Genomic DNA, 13,333 nt, shown 5'->3' with positions numbered 1-13,333 from the left:
GTAAGCAAAAACTATATACAAGTCTTGCAGATGTAGTCCGCACTGGGACAGGCGCCCAGCATCCTCTACGGACTACGAGAAAAAGATTTACCGGTAGGTTTAAAATCTTATTTTCTCTTACGTCCTAGAGGATGCTGGGGACTCCGTAAGGACCATGGGGATTATACCAAAGCTCCCAAACGGGCGGGAGAGTGTGGATGACTCTGCAGCACCGATTGAGCAAACATGAGGTCCTCCTCAGCCAGGGTATCAAACTTGTAGAACTTTGCAAAGGTGTTTGAACCCGACCAAGTAGCAGCTCGGCACAGCTGTAATGCCGAGACCCCTCGGGCAGCCGCCCAAGAAGAGCCCACCTTCCTAGTGGAATGGGCCTTCACCGATTTTGGTAACGGCAATCCAGCCGTAGAATGAGCCTGCTGAATCGTGTTACAGATCCAGCGAGCAATAGTCAGCTTCGAAGCAGGAGCACCAACCTTGTCGGCTGCATACAGGACAAACAGTTTTTCTGACCCGAGCCGTTCTGGCCACGTAAATTTTCAAAACCCTGACCACATCAAGGGACTCGGAATCCTCCAAGTCTCGCGTAGCCACAGGCACCACAATAGGTTGGTTCATATGAAAAGATGAAACCACCTTGGGCAAGAATTGAGGATGAGTCCGCAATTCTTCTCTATCCACATGGAAAACCAGATAGGGGCTTTTGTGAGACAAAGCCGCCAACTCCGACACTCGCCTAGCCGATGCCAAGGCTAACAACATGACCACTTTCCAAGTGAGATATTTTAATTCCACCGTTTTAAGTGGTTCAAACCAGTGAGACTTAAGGAACCGCAACACCACGTTAAGGTCCCAGGGTGCCACTGGAGGTACAAAAGGAGGCTGAATATGCAGGACTCCCTTGACAAAAGTCTGTACTTCTGGGAGAGAAGCCAATTCCTTCTGAAAGAAGATGGACAGGGCCGAAATCTGAACCTTAATGGAGCCTAATTTTAGGCCCAAATTCACTCCAGTCTGTAGGAAGTGAAGGACTCACACCAAGAAACATACTTCCGCCATATACGGTGATAATGTTTAGCTGTCACGTCCTTCCTAGCCTTTATCAGAGTAGGAATTACCTCATCCGGAATGCCCTTTTCCGCTAGGATCCGGCGTTCAACCGCCATGCCGTCAAACGCAGCCGCGGTAAGTCTTGGAACAGACAGGGCCCCTGTTGTAACAAGTCCTATCTTAGAGGAAGAGGCCACGGATCTTCTGTGAGCATTTCCTGCAGATCCGGATAGCAGGCCCTTCGCGGCCGATCTGGAACAATGAGAATTGTCTGTACTCCTCTTCTTCTTATGATTCTCAATACCGTGGGGATGAGAGGAAGAGGAGGAAACACATATCGCCAGGGTGTCCACTGCCACCGCCTGAGGGTCTCTTGACCTGGCGCAATACCTCTGTAGATTCTTGTTGAGGCGGGACGCCATCATGTCTATCTGGGGCAGTCCCCACTGACTTGCAATCTGTGCGAAGACTTCCTGATGAAGTCCCCACTTTCCTGGATGTAGATCGTGTCTGCTGAGGAAGTCTGCTTCCCAGTTGTCCACTCCCGGAATGAACACTGCTGTCAGTGCGCTTACATGATTTTACGCCCAGCGAAGAATCCTGGTGGCTTCCGCCATTGCCACTCTGCTCTTTGTTCCGCCTTGGCGGTTTACATGAGCCACTGCGGTGATGTTGTCTGACTGAATCAGAACCGGTAGGTCGCGAAGCAAATTCTCCGCTTGACGAAGGGCGTTGTATATGTCCCTCAATTCCAGGACGTTGATGTGAAGACAAGCCTCCTGGCTTGACCAGAGACCTTGGAAGTTTCTTCCCTGTGTGACTGCTCCCCAACCTCGGAGGCTCGCGTCCGTGGTTACCAGAATCCAGTCCTGAATGCCGAACCTGCGACCCTCTAGAAGGTGAGCACTCTGCAGCCACCACAGGAGAGATACCCTGGCCTTGGGGGACAGGGTGATCATCTGACGAATCTGTAGATGTGACCCGGACCACTTGTCCAGCAGGTCCCATTGGAAAGTCCTCGCATGGAACCTGCCGAAGGGAATGGCCTCGTAAGACGCCACCATCTTTCCCAGGACTCGAGTGCAATGATGCACTGACACCCTTTTCAGCTTCAATAGGTCCCTGACCAGAGTCATGAGTTCCTGGGCCTTTTCTATCGGAAGATAAACCCTTTTCTGGTACGTATCCAGAATCATGCCTAAGTAGGTCAAACAAATGGTAGGAACCAACTGTGACTTCGGGATATTGAGAATCCAACCGTGTTGTTGCAACACCTTCAGCGAGAGTGATACGCTGTTCAGCAACTGCTCTCGTGATCTCGCTTTTATCAGGAGATCGTCCAAGTACGGGATAATTGTGACACCCTGCTTGCGCAGGAGCACCATCATTTCCGCCATTACCTTGGTGAAAATCCTCGGGGCCGTGGAAAGCCCAAACGGCAACGTCTGAAAATTGGTAATGACAATCCTGTACCGCAAATCTCAGGTATGCCTGATGAGGTGGATATATGGGAACATGAAGGTATGCATCCTTTATGTCCAGGGACACCATATAATCCCCCCCTTCCAGGCTGGCGATGACCGCTCTGAGCGATTCCATCTTGAACTTGAACCTTTTTAAGTATAGGTTTAAGGATTTTAAATTTAAAATGGGTCTGACCGAACCGTCCGGTTTCGGGACTACAAACAGGGTTGAGTAATACCCCATCCCTTGTTGAAGCAGGGGAACTTTGACCACCACTTGTTGAAGACACAATTTTTGAATTGCATTTAAAACTATCTCCCTCTCTGGGGGAGAAGCTGGTAGGGCCGATTTGAAAAACCGGCGAGGAGGCACCCCTTCGAATTCCAGCTTGTAACCCTGGGAAACAATTTCTATTGCCCAGGGATCCACCTGTGAGTGAACCCAGATGTGGCTGAAAAGTCGAAGACGTGCCCCCACTGGGGCGGACTCCCTCAGCGGAGCCCCAGCGTCATGCGGTGGATTTTGTAGAGGCCGGGGAGGACTTCTGTTCCTGGGAACTAGCTGTGGTTGGCAGCTTTTTCCCCCTGCCCTTACCTCTTGCAAGAAAGGACGATCCTCGTGCTCTCTTGTTTTTATTTGACCGAAAGGACTGCATTTGATAATGCGGCGCTTTCTTAGGCTGTGAGGTAATGTATGGCAAAAAATTTGATTTACCTACCGTAGCAGTGGAGACCAGGTCCGAGAGACCTTCCCCAAACAATTCATCACCCCTGTAAGGCAAAACCTCCATATGCCTCTTTGAGTCGGCATCACCTGTCCATTGTCGGGTCCATAGGACTCGTCTAGCAGAAATCGACATAGCGTTGACTCTAGAACCCAGCAGGACAATGTCTCTTTGAGCATCTCTCATATATAAGACAGCATCTTTAATATGACCCAGGGTCAATAAAACGGTATCCTTATCCAGGGTATTAATTTCCGCCGATAAGGTATCTGTCCATGCTGCTACAGCTCTACAAACCCACGCCGACGCGATCGCCGGTCTGAGTAAGGTACCAGAATGTGTATAAATGTACTTCAAGGTAGTCTCCTGCTTGTGATCAGCAGGATCCCTGAGAGTTGCTGTATCCTGAGATGGCAGCGCTACCTTTTCGGATAAACGTGTCAACGCTTTGTCCACCCTTGGGAAGGATTCCCACCGTATCCTGTCCTTAGTTGGGAAAGGATACACCATAAGAATCCTTTTGGGAATCTGCAGTTTCTTGTCTGGAGATTCCCAAGCCTTTTCAAATAACTCGTTCAGCTCATGAGATGGGGGAAAGGTAGCCTCAGGTTTATTTTCCTTATACATGCGCATCCTCGTGTCAGGGACAGAGGGGTCATCTGTGATATGCAACACATCCTTTATTGCAATAATCATATATTGAATACTTTTAGCCAATTTTGGCTGTAACTTTGCATCATCGTAGTCGACACTGGAGTCAGAATCCGTGTCGGTATTAGTGTCAACCATTTGGGATAGTGGGCGCTTTTGAGACCCAGAAGGTCCCTGCGACTTAGTGGCAGGCAGGGCTTGACTCCCTGTACACTCCCTGGACTCAGCTTTGTCCAACCTTTTGTGCAATAAATTCACATTAGCACTTAAAACATTCCACATATCCAACCAGTGAGGTGTCGGTGTTGCCGACGGAGATACCACACTCATTTGTTCCACCTTCTCCCTAGAAGAGCCTTCTACTTCAGACATGCCGACACACGCGTAAACTGAAGTCTGGAGGAGGGGCATAGAGGGAGGAGCCAGTGCACACCCATACCTAAAGTTCTTTTTTAGTGCCCATGTCTCCTGCGGAGCCCGTCTATCCCCATGGTCCTTACGGAGTCCCCAGCATCCTCTAGGACGTAAGAGAAATGACGACTTACTCGCGGTAGCCGTAGATACCAAATCAGTGAGACCCTCACTAAACACGACACTACCTTTATATGGGAGAGACTCCATAGCTTTCTTAGAGTCAGCATCAGCATTCCATTGGTGAATCCACAATGCCCTCCTAGCTGAAACCGCCATGGCATTGGCTTTTGATCCGAAAATGCCAATATCTCTCGCCGCCTCCTTTAGGTAGGCCACAGCGTCCTTGATATAACCCAGAGTTAACAGGATACTATCCCTATCTGGGGTATCTATATCAGATGACAAGTTCTCTGCCCACTTTTCGATAGCAGTACTCACCCACGCAGATGCAATGGTTGGTCTGAGCAGTGTACCCGTGGTGACGTAAATGGATTTTAATGTATTTTCCTGTCTACGACCCGCAGGATCCTTAAGGGCTGCCGTGTCAGGAGACGGTCAAGCCACCTTTTTAGACAACCGTGATAGAGCCTTGTCCACAATGGGGGATGACTCTCACTTTTCTCAATCCCCAGAGGGGAATGGATACGCCACCTAAATCCTTTTTGGAATCAGAAACTTTTTGTCAGAATTTTCCCACATTTTTTCAAACAGAGTATTCAGTTCATGAGAGGGAGTAAACGTTACCTCAGGCTTCTTTCCCTTAAACATACAGACCATAGTATCAGGAACCGCAGGGTCTTCAGTGATATGTAACACGTCTTTTATTGCCACAATCATGTACTGAATGTTCTTTGCCAATTTTGGGTCTAATCTGGCATCACTATAGTCAACACTGGAGTCAGTGTCCGTGTCGGTATCTGTGTCTGCCAACTGAGCAAACGAACGTTTATGTGACCCTGAGGGGGTCTGTACCTGTGATAACACATCCCACACAGATTTCTTCCATGCCTGGTTCTGAGATTCAGATCTATCTAATCTCTTATTAATAAGAGCCACATTAGCATTCAAGGCATTTAACACATTTGCCCAATCAGGAGTCGGCGGTGCCGACAGGGTCACTCCCACAGCCGTTTCTGTCCATAACACAGTCTCCTCCTGGGAAGAGCACTCCGCCTCAGACATGCTGACACACGTGTACCGACACCCACAGACACACTGGGCAACAAGGGGACAGACCCACAGTAAAGCCTGTCAGAGAAACACAGAGGGAGTTTGCCAGCTCACAACCTAGCAATCAAACCCGGTTCTGAAACGGTAATATATAGCTTCAGACCTGTAGCGCTTTTCTAATACTTATATTTGCACCAAATCAACTGTGCCCCCCCCGCCCCTGTTTTGCACCCTGTTACTTGTACAGCAGTGTTGAGGAAGGACCAGCGTCTCTGCAGATCTGGTGAAGAGAAAATGGCGCTGATGAGCTGTCCCCCTGTAGTGCCGCTGTGTGTGGAAGCATGGTGTGCAGCGCGATCGCTGTGCGGTACCTCAGAAGCCGTCACTGAAGTCTTCTTTTCTTCTTCTAGTCACCTGTCTTCTGACTCTGCAAGGGGGGTGACGGCGGGCTCTGGGAGTGAACCCCTAGGCGTACCTAGTGTTCCAAACCCTCAGGAGCTAATGGTGTCCTGTAGCCAAGAAGCAGAGCCTTTAACTCACTAGAAGTAGGTCTGACTTCTCTCCCCTAAGTCCCACGATGCAGGGAGACTGATGCCAGCAGTCCTGCCTGAAAATAAAAAACCTAACAAAGTATTTTCAGAGAAACTCAGTAGAGCTCCTCCAAGTGCATCCAGTCTGCCTGGGCACAATCCTAAAACTGGAGTCTGGAGGAGGGGCATAGAGGGAGGAGCCAGTTCACACCCCTTAAAAGTCTTAAAGTGCCCATGTCTCCTGCGGATCACGTCTATACCCCATGGTTCTTGAAGCGTCCCCAGCATCCTCTAGGACACAGGTTCTCAAACTCGGTCCTCAGGACCCCACACAGTGCATGTTTTGCAGGTCTCCTCACAGAATCTCAAGTGAAATAATGAGCTGCACCTGCGGACCTTTTAAAATGTGTCAGTGAGTAACTAATACACCTGTGCACCTGCTGGGTTACCTGCAAAACATGCACTGTGTGGGGCCCTGAGGACCGAGTTTGAGAACCACTGCTCTAGGACGTATGAGAAATTGGGTGTTGACATTTCGACAGTTTTGATATTCTGAACATGTCGACATGTTGTACCTGTCAACATTACGGTGTCTAAATAATGACTGTCAACATTGTGATTGTCGTCAAACCACACTGAACCCATCAGAGCTTTTAAAATTGTACTTGTGTCCTCAAAACAACCACAATGCCAGATTTCTTACAAATGTTAGTCGTAGTAGCAGAAGATGTCCTCTATGCTTCACTCCATGATCATGTTCTGACCAAACCAACAGGGAATATGGAAATCATTTGGCTGGATCTTGTGCAACACAACCACGTCTGTTGCTATATTAAAAAAACCTGATCATATCTGCCAAGTCAACCCAGTGGCTGGCCAGGCCTGCATGGTAGGCGTACCATACTATCCCTTTAAACTGGGACACTCATGAATTACGCAGGTTCTGTGGCTGGCTGACTTCAAGCCTTTATTTCATCTGGTTGTAAACAGCCACAGAACCTGTGTAATCCATGAGTTACCAAATTTAAAGGGATAGTGTGGCAAGCCTACAGCAAGGGCACCCACAAACTATCATGGTGGATCATCCATTAGGAAACGCCAGCTGACGACAAAGGGCCCAGTATGCTTTGAGGTGCCCGGATTAGAACAACCCATTTTCATTTGTTATTTTTGCGTTTGAGAGCGTGAGACATGGACTCAAATTGGTATCTGACCTTGGGCTCTAGGTGGTCTTAATGTTACAGAAACACATTGCTGGTGCAGTCTGATACTACTTGTTACATAGGGGGATATGTACTAAGCCTTAGAAAGAGAGAAAGTAGAGAGATATCGTGCCAGCCAATCAGCTCCTGTCATGTTACAGGCCAGGTTTGAAAAAAAAAAAAATTGACAGACATGAGCTGGTTGGCTGGTACTTTATATCTCTCTACTTTATCACTCTCCAAGGCTAGGTACATCTGCCTCATAGTCAGTGGGTGATATGTGACATTAAGGACACTTTCATGAGCTTCTCAGGTAGTTTATCAGTACAAGATGGACGGGGAAACAAGGCAAGGGCCACTTAACGGTACATGGTCCCTGATGCGCTCACCCCGGCGATGTGACAGTGAGAGGCCGAGGGTAGCCCCTGCTATGATAGCGGGAGCCCCTAGCAGACACGTCCTGCCTCCTCCTCCCTCCGACACGCACTCACTCACTGACTAAACCGAGCTGCGCACTTCTCTCAGATCACCGACCGGGGGCTCAGCAGCTGGGCAGCCAATGAGCGGCGGGGAGACAGATATGCAAATGAGGCGGGGGAAGATCTCACGCTCGCCGTAAGGGGCTGGAGGGGCCGCCGCTGGATCAGCAGCAGCAGCAGCAGCAGCAGCAGCAGCAGCGCTGGGAAACTTGGCCTCATAGAGCGGCAGCAGGGAGAGACCCCCTCCCTTCCCCCCATCATTCCCACTCCCCGGGGGATCGACAACCAGGAGTGATCCATCGGTGATCAGCACTGGGGAGGGGGTCCCCGCCTACGTCTCCACCCCACTCGGTCGTGTCTCGGGCGGGATCCCGGGTAAGATGATCACATGTCGCCGGTTGGGTCTGTAAGAGTGGAGGAGGGGGTAACGTGGGCTCAGACTTGTGGTGTGCTGGCAGGTGGATCCGGGCTCTGCAAGGAGTGGGTGAGGGTCCTCACTGTGGTAGGGGAGAGAAGGTGCCATGGGGGAGGTGCCTTGTGCCACGGGAACCGGCAGTGGGCATGTGGCCTCTCCATGAAGTGTCAGCTGTGGGCATAAAGCTGCACAGTGCGTGGTATAGAGGGCTGCCGTGTCCAGGGCCAAAGGGGGTCATGTATATCTGAGCCTGGTGCCCCTTCCTCTAGCCTGGCACACCTGTAATGTGCTTCTGTGTGTGTCAGTGTGGGTACATGGTGCCAGTCTAGCATGACACTCCTGTAATGTGCTCCTGTGTGTCAGTGTGGGTGCATGGTGGCATTCTAGCATTGCACACCTGCAATGTGCTCCTGTGTGTGTCAGCGTGGGTACAGGGTGGCACAAGTGATGTGGGTCCTGTGTGTGACACTGATATCCATCATTAAGCTGCGGGGAAATGGCTACATCTGGAACTGTGCCCTGCATGAACCGGTGTCCTGAAGCCTGAAATGTATATGGTGTTCGTGATAAAAATCAAGAAAAAAATCAGCATATTTAGTCTAGTGGAAAGAGGTGACGATGCTGTTTCTCAGACATGGTTCATAATATGTCCCCCCTGGCAGCGAGGCCTACGGCTTGGTGTAGGCATCTGTGGCAGAAAAAAAGGTTATGTGTTGAGTCACTAGAGTATTTTAGACTCCAGACTATACGATTTACTATGGTGCAACCATTGCATTGAACAGGTTAATGTCATATAGCTGTTTTTTTATGAAAGCTAATATGCAGAACAGGGGTAAGATGCTGATCCTGCTAGGACCGAACAGGATCAGCATCTTACTCCATCTTACACACAACCCTAATCACCAGCATTTACCTATCTGTTAAGTACATGTTAATAATTATGTGTAAGATGGTGGTCCCATTAGGTTTGCATTAGCAGCTGATGGATAGAATTTATGATCCCATGCCTGTAATGACCCTAAATACTCCTGGATACCAGTGTATAGCCCCATAGGGCTGCACAAATAAATAAATCTGCATTTTGACCACTAAATGGGCAGAGAGAGGTGAGAGTTCAGGTGCCGTTATTAGCATTTACACGCCATGGCGTCTTGCACCGTTCGCGGGGAATAGAACTGACTCCATAGAGAATATTCCGTTATGCTTTACGATGGAAACAAAACTGTAATAAAACAGTGCTGTTTAATAACGGACAATGAGATAAGTGTACAACTGAATTAAATAAAAAATATATATATTTTAGAAGATTCAACTATGGCTGGCAAAGCTGACTCACAAATAGGAACGCTATCCAAAAAAAGTTAAGATATTTCCGATACCTGCTGTGATCCAACCCTTCCCACCGGGGAATTGAGACAAGGGACGTGGATGTAATCATGCCGCTGTATAAGGCATTGGTACGTCCGCACCTGGAATATTGTGTTCAGTTTTAGGCACCATTGTATAAAAAAGACATTAGTGAACTCGAAAGTGTTCAAAAGCGAGCTACTAAATTGATTAAAGGCCTAGAAGGACTGGACTATAATGAAAGACTTACTAGGCTGAATATGTATACACTAGAAAAGAGGCGCCTAAGAGGAGATATTATTAATATCTTCAAATATGTAAAGGGATATTACAAAGAGTTATCAGAGGAATTATTTATTAAAAGAACACAGTTTAGGACACGTGGGCACTCGCTGCGACTGGAGAAGAGAAAGTTCAGAACGCAACGGAGGAAAGGGTTCTTCACTGTTAGGGCAATCAGGATGTGGAATTCCCTACCAGGGAAGGTGGTAATGGCGGACTCTGTCCTTGGATTTAAAAAAGGAATGGATACATTTCTGAATGAAAAAGCTATCCAAGGTTATAATACTTAAAATATCAACGTGGTTAATCCGGGGGTAACATGAGTTTATAGCTAACTAGTCATAAAACATTATTTAGCAAGTATGTAGAATCATCACAACTTAAAACAGGTTGAACGGTATCCGGACTCCAGGTCGACAACAAAAAGGTCGACGCACCTTAGGTCGACATGGACAAAAGGTCGACATGGACAAAAGGTCGACAGGAACAAGGTGAACATGGAAAAAGGTCGACATGAGTTTTTCACAATTTTTTTCTGTTTTGGAACTTTTTCATACTTAACGATCCATGTGGACTACGATTGTAACGGTAGGGCTGTAACACACACTCCGGTTTTTCCCGGATGGCAAAAAGCCGGACAAACTTTGTCCGGCTTTTTGCCATCCGGGAGAAACCGGCAGTGTCTGTCACACAGGACGGCTTTGAGCCGTGTGTGATGCTGTGCGCATGCGCAGCATCAGACGCGGCTTCAGAAAAAAACGTTGTGTGTGAAAGCTCCCCATCACACACATGGTTTACTGGCTCCAAAGACGGCCCGGCGGCCGCCCGGCCGCCGGACCTTCCAGTGGTGAGACCCGGCTGCAACCCGGCAGCCGGGCCGGGGCCGTGCAGTGTGAAGGGACCCTAGCCCTCACACTGTTAACTACAATGCCGGCACGGGAAAAAGCCGTCCGGCTTTTTCCCGGCCGGCAAAAGCCGGGTAGTGTGTTTCAGCCCGTAAAGTGTGCCGAGCGAAGCGAGCCATGCGAGGGGACGCGGTGCACTAATTGGGGTTCCCGGTCACTCTACGAAGAAAACGACACCAAAAAAAAACCATGTCGACCTTTTTCCATGTCGACCTTTTTCCATGTCGACCTTTTTCCAGTCAACCTTTTGACCATGTCGACCTTTTGACCATGTCGACCTAAGGTGTGTCGACCAATTGGCGTCGACCTAAGGTGTGTCGACCTTTTTGTTGTCGACCTGGAGTCCTAGACCCGGTTGAACACGATGGGCAATTTGCCTCTATTCAACCTCAAATACTATGTTACTTTGTTACCGGCAATTGCAACCCCCATAGGTTTAGATTTACAGGCTACATATCACAAACTTACCCAAGAGAGTGTCCACCCGGAACCCACCTTGGCAACGGTGACCGCATATGCGCAGGAGCCCCGGCAGTGCCCTTTACATTCACTCTGTATAATTGCATATTTCTAGGCGATTCTAGGTATTGATATCGCACACAGATCGCATTGCAAATACGATTATGAATAAATGGGCCTTGATATGAGGTTTCAGATTTGCTTTTTTCATTACTTTTAAATGAACAACTTGAAATGTCCCCCTATGTTATTTTGGGGGCATTGGAGAAATCTAAATCCGAGTGGCTGATAGTTCCTCAGTTAATGAAACTGGTGTTTTAATGAAATGTGTGTGTAGAGTGTTCTTTTATTCCTCTAATGATAACTATTTAAGTAATATATTAACTTGCATCAGGTGTTTTAGATGATAAATGAGCAGTCCACTTTTTTTATGAACGTTCCCCCCCCCCCCCCCCCCCCCCTCTCTTGTGGCGAGGGTTAAGTTTGCAAAATAGACCCCTATCCTGTATCTAATAGTTTAATGCTTTCTCTATAGCAAAGTCAATTTAAAGCTGCATTATCATCTATAGATATATTTGTAGTGTTCTTGCTATGATGTGGGCAGTGCAGGGGTGAGGGGGCATCATGAACAGTTGCAATTGAAAAGGGGCCGTGGTTGACCGGGTAAGGGGGGTGTGGCACCGCTGGTGTCTCTTGGGGGCGGAGCACCCCCCTATCGGCGTCACAAATGGGGCCATGCTCGTACGTTGACGTCACTAATGGGGGCGTGCCTAGCACTTAACGGAGCTGCTGAGCTTCCCCCAATCTTTCCCTTTAATGTGAATAGATGATGCACACGACATCTATTCCATGTAGCGGCGGAAAGGGCAATGGGGGTCATTCCGAGTTGATCGCTCACTAGCAACTTTTTGCTGTGCTGCGATCAGATAGTCGCCGCCTATGGGGGAGTGCATTTTCGCTTTGCAAGTGTGCGAACACTTTTGCAGCCGACGGCACTAGTTTCTGAGTAGCTCTGGACTTACTCAGCCACTGCGATCACTTCAGTCTTTTTGGTCCCGGAATTGACATTAGACACCCACCCTGCAAACGCTTGGACACGCCTGCGTTTTCCCAAATACTCCCAGAAAACGGTCAGTTGACACCCATAAACGCCCTCTTTCTGTCAATCACCTTGCGATCGGCTGTACGAATGGATTCTTCATTAAATTCATTGCCCAGCACCGATCCTCTTTGTACCCGTACGACGCACCCGCGCATTGCGGTGCATGCGCAGTTTTGCCGAGTTTTAACCTGATCGCATTGCAGCAAAAAGTTGCTAGCGAGCGATCAACTTGGAATGACTCCCAATGTCAGGCTGTTTTAGCAGGTTGCCGGTAAAAGGGCAGGGCACATTTTGCTCTATAATAATCGGGCAGGGTGCGGCGCCCTGCTAAAACAGCCTATCGTGAAGACTAGAATAGCTAAGGGGTCCTTTCTCTCCCTGGGTGGCTGTTGCATTCAACCCTTTTTTTCAGGACCCCGCAGCTAATCTCACAGCCCAAACTGTGGGGTAAATGTATTAGCCGTTCACAGGCTGTTACATTTACCCCTGTGACTTTGTGATGCTGCAGTCTAAGGGGGGTACACACGTAGAGATTTCTCACAGAGATGTGTGCTGAGCGATCTAACACAGAACGCTCAGTACACAGCACGATGTGTGCTGAGCGAAGGGGGACAAAAAAAACCACTCGGTTCATCCAGCGGTAAAGTGAGCGATCTGACATGCATGCTGCCAAATCTAGAGCTGGCGATAGCGCCGCGCATAGCTGTCGCCGGCACTCCTACACACGGAGCGATGTGTGCTTAATTTCTAAGCAATCTAGTCAGATTGCTTCGAAATGAAGCACACGTCGCTACGTGTGTACCCCCCTTATGAGACTGGATTTTGATTGTCATTCACAACCCACCAGCCATTTTAATGTAGAGCGCTTTAGGGCCTGATTCTGATTCTCACACACAATGCTGATGTTCATGGAGTTAAAGCAACTTTCTGCTACTGCGTGTGCACAAAAAATCCTAAATACTAAACGACACGTGTTAGATAGAGGCGTAGATGCCATTGAGACGGAATGGTATCAGAAATGTATTGGAATTGTGCTGGGAGGAGGCTATTCACACCCATGGAGATGGTCCATCGCTTACATTGGAGGCTATACTTGGATGGAAAATCTGCACCTACCATAAAGCTGGTGCAAGTTTTAACTG

At 48.6% G+C, this 13,333-nt stretch overlaps 1 protein-coding gene and 1 long non-coding RNA gene across 3 annotated transcripts in view; one reads left to right on the top strand and one right to left on the bottom strand.

Moving 5' to 3' along the window:
• Positions 1–7,682, bottom strand: part of LOC134969384 (uncharacterized) — a 35,996-nt gene extending 28,314 nt beyond the window's left edge. The window contains exon 1 of the long non-coding RNA XR_010189467.1: positions 7,592–7,682. This is a non-coding gene — a long non-coding RNA (uncharacterized LOC134969384). The remainder of the gene's footprint in view (positions 1–7,591) is intronic.
• A 144-nt stretch (positions 7,683–7,826) lies between these two features.
• CHD9 (chromodomain helicase DNA binding protein 9) overlaps positions 7,827–13,333 on the top strand; it is a 575,583-nt gene continuing 570,076 nt past the window's right edge. For both annotated transcript variants that reach the window (XM_063945309.1, XM_063945308.1), the window contains exon 1: positions 7,827–8,056. The gene's annotated coding sequence lies outside the window, so the exon portion shown is untranslated. The remainder of the gene's footprint in view (positions 8,057–13,333) is intronic.

Source organism: Pseudophryne corroboree, chromosome 11 (genome assembly GCF_028390025.1).
Source record: "Pseudophryne corroboree isolate aPseCor3 chromosome 11, aPseCor3.hap2, whole genome shotgun sequence".
NCBI classification, from domain to species: Eukaryota; Metazoa; Chordata; class Amphibia; order Anura; family Myobatrachidae; genus Pseudophryne; species Pseudophryne corroboree.
Note: the sequence above shows the minus strand (reverse complement) of the source record. Positions and strands in the feature narration are given on the sequence as shown.